Here is an 11,007-nt window from a genome sequence, read left to right on the forward strand (position 1 = left end):
CCCCCCCGCATTCCCAGCAGACTCTGGAGGACAGAAGTGGACAGTAGCTCGAACATTAACCAGTGGCAATGCATAAATTCTGACTTCCCAACAAGTCACAATTTTAAATAGCCTGGAGTGCTTTTGCCATGTACAGTTGCCTGAGACTCGCTCCCAGACACCTGATTCATAAGTCTGGGGAAGGGCCTAGGGATTTGGTTTCAAAAATCACCCCTCAGAGAATCTGCCCTGAGCCAATTTCCAGACCCACAGCCCTCTCCAGTCTCTCTTTTCAACATCACAAGGACTTGGTGCGGTAGGCAAGGCAGCCACTGCTCCACTTTCAGATGATGACATTTGTTCTCAGTTAACAGAATAAATTTCAAGCAGCTTACAGCACCTGAATTTAGAGATAAAAATCAGTCATTGTTCAGTCGCTCAGTTCTGTCTGACTATTTGCAACCCCAGACTGCAGCACGCCAGGCTTCCCTGTCCTTCACCATCTCCCAGAGTTTGCTCAAACTCATGTCCATTGATCCAGTGATGCCATCCAACCATCTCATCCTCTGTCGTCCCCTTCTCCTCCTGCCTTCAATCTTTCCCAGCATCAGGGTCTTTTCCAATGAGTTGGCTCTTTGCATCAGGTGGCCAAAGTATTGAAGCTTCAGCTTTAGCATCAGTCCTGCCAATGAATATTCAGGACTGATTTCCTTTAGGATTGACTGCTTTGATCTCCTTGCAATCCATGGGACTCTCAAGAGTCTTCTCCAACACCGAAGTTCAAAAGCATCAATTCTTTCTTTATGGTCCAACTCTCACATCCATACAAAACTACTGGAAAAACCATAGCTTTGACTATACATGCCTTTGTTGTCAAAGTAATATCTCTGCTTTTTAATATGCTTTCTAGGTTGGTCATAGCTTTTCTTCCAAGGAGCAATCGTCCTTTAATTTCATGGCTGCAGTCACCACCTGCAGTGATTTTGGAGCCCCCCAAAATAAAGTCTCTCACTGTTTCCATTGTTTCCCCATCTATTTGCCTGCCATAAAGTGATGGGACCGGATGCCATAATCTTAGTTTTCTGAATGTTGAGTTTTAAGGCAGTTTTTTCACTCTCTTCTTCCACTTTCATCAAGAGGCTCTTTAGTTTTTCTTTGCTTTCTGCCATAAGGGTGGTGTCATCTACACATCTGAGGTTATTGATATTTCTCCCAGCAGTCTTGATTCCAGCTTGTGCTTCATCCAGGCTGGCATTTCGAATGATGTACTCTGCATATGAGTTAAATAAGCAGTGTGATAATATACAGCCTTGATGTACCCCTTTCCCAATTTGGAACCAGTCTGTTGTTCATAGGGTCTTCCCTGTAGCTCAAGTGGTAAAGAATCTGCCTGTAATGCGGGAGACCTGGGTTCGATCCCTGGGTCAGGAAGATCCTCTGGAGAAGGGAAAGGCAGTCCATTCCAGTATTCTTGCCTGGAGAATCCCACAGATAGAGGAGCCTGGCAGGCTACAGTCTGTGGGATTGCAATGAGTCGGACACGACTGAGCAACTAACCCACTACTACTATGAGTACGTTGTTCCACGTCCAGCTCTGACTGTTGCTTCCTGACCTGCATACAGGTTTCTCAGGAGGCAGGTAAGGTGGTTTGGTATTCCCATCTCTTTAAGAATTTCCCACAGTTTGTTGTGATCCACACAGTCAAAAGCTTTAGTGTAGTCAATGAAGCAGAAGTAGATGTTTTCTGGAATTTTGTTGCTTTTTCGATGATCCAATGGATGCTGGCAATTTGATCTCTGGTTCCTTTTCTAAATCCAGTTTGACCATATGGAACTTCTTGGTTCACGTAATGTTGAAGCTCAGCTTGGAGAATTACTTTAAAATACCTTGGGGGAATATGGTGTGTGTTCAGGCCAGGGTAGGATAGATTGAAAAAAAGAGAAAAGGCAGCAGGATATTGATAAATATTGAAACTGAGTTATGAATTCCCTCTAGCTTTATAGATGTTTGACAGTTACCATAATAAAAAGCTTTATAAAATTTCCTTTGGAGATGATCAGGAAATGTGCTGGGTATACATTTTGTGTGTGTGTGTGTGTGTGTGCGGTGTTTTCTAAATTTCATTTTGAAAACTGTAATTAGCTATAATCTGCAAAGATCATTATGACCCATCCAAAACAATCTTGTCATAACTAAAAAGAAAGGGATCTACAATCTAGAAAAAAGAAGACTCAGGGATAAAAATCTGTCAGGGTGTATCAATTCTGTCCAAGGGAGAGGCTGTTTCCAAATGGCCTGTGTTGGATATTCAAATCAAGCCTATTTTATTAATATATTCATAAGGATTTCCCACTGAACACTCTAGCCCTTTCAGCAGTTTTTAAAAAAATTTTTCATTTGAAGGATAATTGTTTTACAGACTCTTAGCAGCTTAATTCGGAGAGGACAGTGGCACCCCACTCCAGTAGTCTTGCCTGGAGAGTCCCGTGGATGGAGGAGCCTGGTGGGCTGCCGTCTGTGGGGTCGCACAGAGTGGGACATGACTAAAGCAACTTAGCAGCAGCAGCAGCAGTTTAATTTCTCAATATATTAAGAAATTGAGCTTCCCAGGTGATACAGTGAGAAAGAATCCGCCTGCCAATGCAGGAGACACAAGAGACATGGGTTCGAGTCCTTGGGTCAGGAAGATCCCCTGGAGAAGGAAATGGCAACCTGCTCCAGTATTCTTACCTGGAAAATTCCATGGACAGAGGGAGCATTGATGGACTATAGTCTATGGGGTCACAAAGAGTTGGACACGATTGAGCATACACACACATATTAAGAAATTAGTGTCAGTATATTATTATATTGCAAATACTAGTATATTAGTTAAGAAATTTATATTTGGGAGCATATCTGGTGGCTCAGTGGTAAAGAATCTGACTGCTAATGCAGAATATAAGAGTTTGATCCCTCATCCAGGAAGATCCCATGTGCCTAGGGGCAGCTAAGCCCATGCCCCACAATGACTGAGCCTGCGCTCTAGAGCCTGGGAACTGCAACTGACTACTGAAGCCCGCATGCCTAGAGCCTATGCTTCCCAGTGAGAATAGCCACCAGAATGAGAAGCCTGTGTACAAAATCAAAGAGAAGCCCCCACTTGCCGCAACTAAAGACAATCCGCAAGCAGCAGTGAAGATCCAGCACAGTCAAGAATACATTAATTTAAAAAAAGAAATTCATGTTTGGGTTGACCACTTAGTTATGTGTTTAATTAGTGTGGCCTACCCTCCCCAATCTATTAACTCATCAGTGAATTAATAAAAGTCAGTGTCCTAAGGACCAGAACTCAGATCTGCAATGACTTGATGAAGTGGTGGAACGCCTACAGATTAGGGACGGCCTTTAGGCATCCAGATGCCTGTTTGTCAGAGTTGGGACATAAGTGTCATCAAGAATTGCAGGCTGGGGGTGGGGGAGGGAGGAGAACCCTGGCATATTTGAGTTGGAATGAAAACCTCTGCCCTTTTGAAACCCAGCTCCACTGTATGACCTTGGGCAAATTATATAATCTCTCTGAGCCTCAAATTCATTATCTGTAAATTGGGTGTGATGAAATTTACCACGCTGGATTGCTGACTGCATTAAACTAAAGAATGCATAAAAGATGCACAAGCACCTTGCTGATTCTAAAGAGTGCCTTAAGTACAGAAATTACTATTGTTTGGAAAGCTTTGTTATGGCTTGTCCACAGTGTTCTGGACTGTGTCCTGGTCCTTTTGGAAGGAAGTACCTCTGTCAGGGTTGCTTTCTAAATGAAGTGGAAACCACTGGCTTATTTGAGGATATTGCTCAGAGATCTGGGGTGCAGAGTGGGAGTTGTGTAATGTGCAAATTTTATCACTGGGGTTTCTAATTAGAAATACAATAAGTTATAGTTTTATAGGACTTCCCTGGTAGCGCAGATGGTAAAGAATCTGCCTGCAATGCAGGAGACCAGTGTTTGATCCCTGGGTTGGGGAGATCCCTTGGAAAAGGGAATGGCAACCCACTCCTCTTTTCCTTTCTGAAGAATCCCACGGAGAGGAGCCTGGTGGGCTACATACAGTCCATGGGGCCTCAAAGAGTCGGACACAACTGAGCAACTAACACACATAACTTTGAAGGTCAAACAGCCAAGTAAAGTCTTTGTTGGGTGTAATTTTCCTCATTCTCCTTCCTGTGGAAGATGGATGGATGGAGGAGCCCTGACCTCTCCAGGAGCTGGATGAGTGCTTAGGTACAGCTGAGCTGCAGCCACGAGAGAAGCCATGGGGGGGAGGTGGATGAGGCTGGACATTCTCACTCTGTGCAGAGAATTCAGAGCCCATCACAGCAATGGCAGGCTCTTCAGGGTGACTGGGAGCCATAGGGTCTAGGGAAGCCACCCTTTGCCTTTGGAAATCAACCTGGTTCGAAGTTCTAATTCAGTCTGATGATGGCCATTTCCAAAGTCACGTAGAAGTTTGTTGGCTCTGGGAGGAAGCCAAGTAGTCAAGGTGAGACTAAACACTAATGGACAAAATCTGAAGATTAATGTACAAGAAGCCCAGTTATAAAAATATGGTTCTATTTCTTTAAATTGTATTCTATTTAGAATTTTTTTAAACAACCATACACATGCATGTCTGGGCTTCCCAGGTGGTGCTAGTGGTAAAGAACCCACCTGCCAATGCAGCAGATATAAAAGATGCAGCTTCAATCCCTAGGTGGGGAAGATGCCCTGGGGGAAGACATGGCAACCCACTCCAGTATTCTTCCCTGGAGAATCCCATGGACAGAGGAGCCTGGCAGGCTACAGCCCATAGGGTTGCAAAGAGTCAGATACGACTAAGCATCTTAGCACACATGTATGTGTGTTTTATAATAAAGATTTCTGTTTTCTGTCTTGAAGACTTATGATGCCCTTTGGTTTCAACACTTAGTGAAAATGACAGCTGGGAAAGCATCAGCAGTAGACATGTTTTAGTTTCAGGACATGGCTCTGTTGACCTTGCCTAGTTGTATGACCTTGGGCAAGTTATTTTACCTCTTTGGGACCTGATTTTTCTATCTGTAAAAAGAGAATAATAATAATAACCCTATTCATGAAATTGCTATAAATATTTAAATGAGAAAAGGAGTTCAAAGGGCAGTGCCTGGCACATAGTACTCACTAGATAGGAGCTTTTTTTGTTAATAGCTACCTGTCCCTTCACATTTGAATTGCAATAGCAGTTTCCTCCTAGGCTTTACTGGTGGCTTAACTGTAAAGAATCCACCTGCCAATTCAGGAGACCTGGGTTTCAATCCCTGGTTGGGGAAGATCCCCTGGAGGAGGGCATGACAACCCACTCCAGTATTCTTACCTGGAGAACTCCATGGATAGAGGAGCCTGGAGGCTACAATCCTTGAGACCGCACAGAGTTGGACACGATTGAGTGGCTAACACTTTCATTTTTCCGCTATATATAAAAACCTAGGCCAGATTCCTAGTTGGCCCTTCTTGGTGTCCTGCCCACCCTAGGTCAGCTGTTGTGGCCTAGGGTACTTTGGTTCAGGCCTGGTCAGTTGCCCACCTCCACTAGAAACCATGAAAATGCCAGTGGGACAGGTTCCCAGAGGAAAAGTATGAAAGTGTTAGTTGTTCAGTTGTGTCTGACTCTTTGTGACCCCATGGACTGTAGCTTGCCAGGGTTCTCTGTCCATGGAATTCTCCAGGCAAGAGCACTGGAGTGGGTAGTCACTTCTTTCTCCAGGGGATCTTCCTGACCCAGGGATCAGGAAGTCTGGCCTTCTACGTTGCGGACATATTCTTTACCCCCTGAGCTACCAGGAAAGCAAGCCCCAGAGAAGAGGGGAGGTGCCATTTCCAGGAGAAGGGGAAGGAAGCTGAGCAGACCAGAACAGAGGACCACTACTACCTCTAACCTTGCTGGTCTGGCCTTTACCTTCCTCCCTTGGTTACCCAGGAAGAATCCAAGATCAAAGACTCTAAATTAGAATAGAACCTATTTATCTGATCCGGTTCCCTCAGGTTAAAGTTAAAGACCCTGAGGCCAGCAAGATGAGCTGGTTGCGGAAGGCTCCACAGGTGTTTGGTGACTTGGCAGTTGTTTGAGCTCTTGGGAATAAATATCTGAAAGGCCATCTCCTTTCTGGGTCAGGCTGGGAGCCAATAAGATTCGGGAATCAGGAACTTGGCTCACTGATCTGCTGGGCTGATTTATTGCCACGTGTGGATTATGGCATGCACTGTGGGTGTGAGGGCCATTTACAAAGAGAGTCTTCTAACTCCCACCATCCTCATAGGCACTCCCAAAGGGAATTCCAGTGGATGCTCATGAGCAGTGCCTGAGACTAGTGTTTTTCAAGTTGTGAATCTGTCAAGACATCAATTTAGTTAGGTCAAGATCAGATTTTTTCTTTTTTTAAGAAATAGAGTAGAGGAGAAATGATATCAAGGGGTAAATATGAAACAGTTTTCTCAGTTACAACTTTATACATAAAGCTACTGGCTAAATGCTTTCCTCTCGTTTCCCATCCTTGGCCCCAACGGTGTTTTTCCCATCCTCTTTTTAAGGAAAATCCAATTCATTCTATAAACGAATATGGAATGCTGAATATTCTAGATATAGAGATGACTATGACACAGTTTTTGCCCTTGAAGTGTTCTCGGCCAGTGGGAATTGACCTCCAGTCCAGAGTAGGGGAGAGATGAAAATGGAAAGGGCAGAGAGTGGCGGAATACTTTGCAGAAAGACAGCCCCTGGGCAGTGGGAAGGGGGCAAGGGGCACTTTCGTATTTTACTTTATACACCCTGTGCTATTTGAATTTATTTCAATGAACATGTATAACTCAGTTATTTTATAAGCCTAGTAAAAATATAAAAAATACACAAATAGAGAAATGAATGAAAGGTACAGTAATATGAAAGTCCTAGCCTGGGTAAGGGGAAAGAAACCAAGGTTTACAGAGCAGTGCTTAAAGAAAATTTTTTTTTTCATTTATTTATTTGGCTGTGTGGGGTCTTCATGCAGGATCTTTAGTTACGGAGTGCGGGATCTAGTTCCTTGATCAGGGATCAAAATCAAGTCCCCCTGAGTTGGGAGCTCGGTGTCTCAGCCACTGGACCACAGGGGAAGTTCCCAGAGCAAAACTTTCAAACGTGGACTTATTTGGTCCTTTTAATACATCAAGAAAAGTTTCTTGTTCATTTTTTTTTTTTAATTTTCCTCTTTTAGCTATATGAATTCTTATTCTGGATAGACATCATGGTCATCATTTTTATCATTATTATCATCAGTTTAAGCAGGTCTTCAGTCTACAAAAGAGTTATTGGAAATCAGTAAAATGTTATTATGATCTTCATCTTTAAAGTGGAGAAACCAAAGTCATAAGAGGCCAGCACTTTGCACCAGTTTACCAGCTGGTCAGGTTCAAAGCCCATGATATTTCCTCCAAGAAAAAGAGTTGGAAACTAGGGACAATGACTCTGAAAACCTTTCTTAAGTCTCCGTAAATACTCAGGGTTTGTTATCTTGCTTTTCCTAGTTTTTCTCTAGTGATGAGCCATTAATTTGTTAAAATAGTAAAGGGTCCTGGGACTGGTAGTCCAGTGGTTAAGACTTCCCCTTCCAGTGTGGTGGGGGGCAGGGGCGCGCGGGTTCAACCCCTGGTCTGGGGGCTAAGATCCCACATGGCTCTCTGCCAAAAAAGCAAAAAACAGAAGAAATAGTGTAACAAATCAAATAAAGACTTTAAAAAAATGATCCACATCAAAAAAAAGGGGGTGGGGCAATCTTTATGTTTTGGGAGGTAGAAGGGAAAGCTTGCTGGGGTTGCCAGTCCTGGGGCCAGAAGGTGTTCCAGTACTTCTCAGGGGGAGGGAAGCAGGGGAGGGGGACAGGGGGCAGAGGCCTGGGCCTGAGGGCCACCCTCACATCCATTGCTGCCTGAGGTTCTCATAGGGGACCTGGGTTAGCAGGGGCTCCCCAAGCCTGAGCTTGCGTGGTGTTAGGTCTATCTGATCAGGATCCTGAGTGGGAGCCGTCTCTCCCTCCCAGCAGCGTGAGCCCTTTGTATGACACTCCCTACACTTACACTCCACCAGCCTCCCGTCCTCCTTTCCCACGGAGGCCCACGGGGACCCCATGTGGTCTTGTTCAGGCCTCAGTGATCTTCCGCTCATCCTCAGCTGATTTTCTCCCTCTGCAGGAAAGGGAAGGGAAAGGACAAGAAGACTGGCTGGAGTTCGATGGGGAGACAGGGGAGCTAAGGCCATCTGCACGTCCTCTGAAAATCCTGGCTACCTCTTTCCCAGTGTCGTCGTGGTTACTGATCACATACTGAGCTCTCACCGTGGGCCAGACTTCCTCTCACTAGGCACTCAAGGATGCCCCAGAGTCCTAGGTCGTGCAAGTGATCTGTGGATAAGCCAACCCCCGCACTGGGCCTCCAGAGCTCTGCCTGAATCCCCATAGTGGGGCATCCTGCCTCCCGTGGGCCTGTCCCAAAGGAGAACAACCTGTCCTATGGCAATAGGAAGCCTACCCAATGAATACAAATGCTCCTCCCCCTTGCCACTCTGGCATTTGACTGCCTGTCAGAGGCACATCCTTTTATGGGCCTGGATCCGCTGACCCGACATTTTCATCCACTTCTCTGGCTCAATGAAGAGTCTTTCTCACACACAAGGTCTCCATGTCCCCACTCCCTGGGATGACGTGAGTTGGGATGTGAGTCAAGGCAACATCCAGGGTCAACCACCCTGGCAGTCCAGTGGTTAGGATTCTGTGCTTCCAATGCTGGGGAGCAGGGGTTCAATCCCTGGTCGGGGAACTAAGATTCCACTTGCCCCTAGGCATGCCTGCCCCAGAAAAGAGCAGCATCGCGCAAACTCCATGCTTGCTCCATCCCTCGGAGGAGGGACAGCTGCCCCTTCCCTTCCGAAACAATTAAATGGCACAGATCTGTCCTGCAATGCTCAGTTACTGTAGACTTACGGACAGTGGTGAACAGGCCATGGCATGTATTTTTTAAAATATTAATTAATTTATTTTTGGCCATCTTGGGTCTTAGCTGCAACATGCAGGATCTTTGTTGTAGTGTACAGGCTTCTCTCTAGTTGTGGTGTGAGAGCTTAGTTGCTCTGTGGCATGTGAGATCTTAGTTCCCCAACCAGGAATCAAACCTGAGTCCCTTGCCTTAGAAGGCAGATCCTTAACCACTGGACCACCAGGGAAGTCCTCAGAGCATGTATTGAGGATGGCCCGTGTCTCACTCTGCTGCTATCCAGGCTCTCATACCCCAGGCCCACAGCATCCCTGAAGCCTCTGTCCAGTGTGGGGGCTGTGGCAGGCCTCAGGCTCTGAGTTCCACCAGCAGACGGGCAGCTGTTCTGCCCGCAGCTCCCCATTGTGTAGACCCAGAGGTTGAAGAGGCCTAAGAAACCAGCCTGGGAGGATCCCAGCCTCGGGAGTAGGGGCAGGAGAACCCAGGTCACTAATTCAAGACCTTGTTCATCAAGGATCCTCAGTGTCAGCACAATGCCAGGTATAGAAAGAGCAATAAACCTTTTAGGTTGTCTCCCTGCACAGGACCAGAAAGGAGTGGACTCAACCACGGGAACTGTAGACATGCTGGTGCTCCTATTTCATTTAGTCTGTTTTCCAATTTCTCCATCTCTTCTTCTTCTTTTTTTTGATGTTCTTTTTCAAACCTTTATCAAATGTAGTAGAAAAACTTTTGTATAGATATATATAAATAGTAAGGGCTTCCCAGGTGGCACTAGCAGTAAAGAACCTGCCTGCCAATGCTGGAGACATAAGAGACTCTGGTTCAATCCCTAGGTCAGGAAGATCCCCTGGAGGAGGGCATGGCAACCCATTCTTGTATTCAAGTATTCTTGCCTGGAGAATTCCATGGACAGATAAGCCTGGCAGGCTACAGTTCATAGGGTTGCAAACAGTCAGACACAACTGAAGCGCCTGGCATGCAAGTACATATAAATACTATGTATAATATATATACATTAGAAAACTTATGAACTTTTGCCTAAAATATTAATGGCATTTTGGTTCCACTTATTTGACTTAGTATGAATAGAATGCTAGATTTCTAATTAAAAAAATAGATATGCAACAAGAACAAAAGTTTACTATATAGCACAGGGAACTATAGTCAATATCTTGTAATAACCTAGTGGAAAATAGTCTGAAAAATAATATATGTGTATATATATATATATAACCGAATCACCTTGTTATGTATCTGAAACATTGTAAGTTAACTATACTTCAATGAAATATATATATTAATAAAAAATACATATATTTAAAAAACCACACACACAGGAGCTGTAGACAGGCTGCCATAGGGCCGGGAAAGAACGCTTCAGGCCCATGTCAAGAACCCCAATGTTCATCGCAGCACTGTTTATAATAGCCAGGACATGGAAGCAACCTAGATGCCCATCAGCAGACGAATGGATAAGGAAGCTATGGTACATATACACCATGGAATATTACTCAGCCATGAAAAAGAATTCATTTGAATCAGTTCTAATGAGATGGATGAAACTGGAGCCCATTATACAGAGTGAAGTAAGCCAGAAAGATAAAGAACATTACAGCATACTAACGCATATATATGGAATTTAGAAAGATGGTAATGATAACCCTATATGCAAAACACAGATGTACAGAACAGACTTTTGGACTCTGTAGGAGAAGGCGAGGGTGGGATGTTTCGAGAGAACAGCATCGAAACATGTATATTCTCTAGGGTGAAACAGATCACCAGCCCAGGTGGGATGCATGAGACAAGTGCTCGGGCCTGGTGCACTGGGAAGACCCAGAGGAATCGGGTGGAGAGGGAGGTGGGAGGGGGATCGGGATGGGGAATACTTGTAAATCCATGGCTGATTCATGTCAATGTATGACAAAAACCACTACAATATTTTAAAGTAATTAGCCTCCAACTAATAAAAATAAATGAAAAATAAAATAAAATAAATAGGACAAAA

Source organism: Cervus canadensis, chromosome 5, assembly GCF_019320065.1.
Source record: "Cervus canadensis isolate Bull #8, Minnesota chromosome 5, ASM1932006v1, whole genome shotgun sequence".
Classification (NCBI taxonomy): domain Eukaryota; kingdom Metazoa; phylum Chordata; class Mammalia; order Artiodactyla; family Cervidae; genus Cervus; species Cervus canadensis.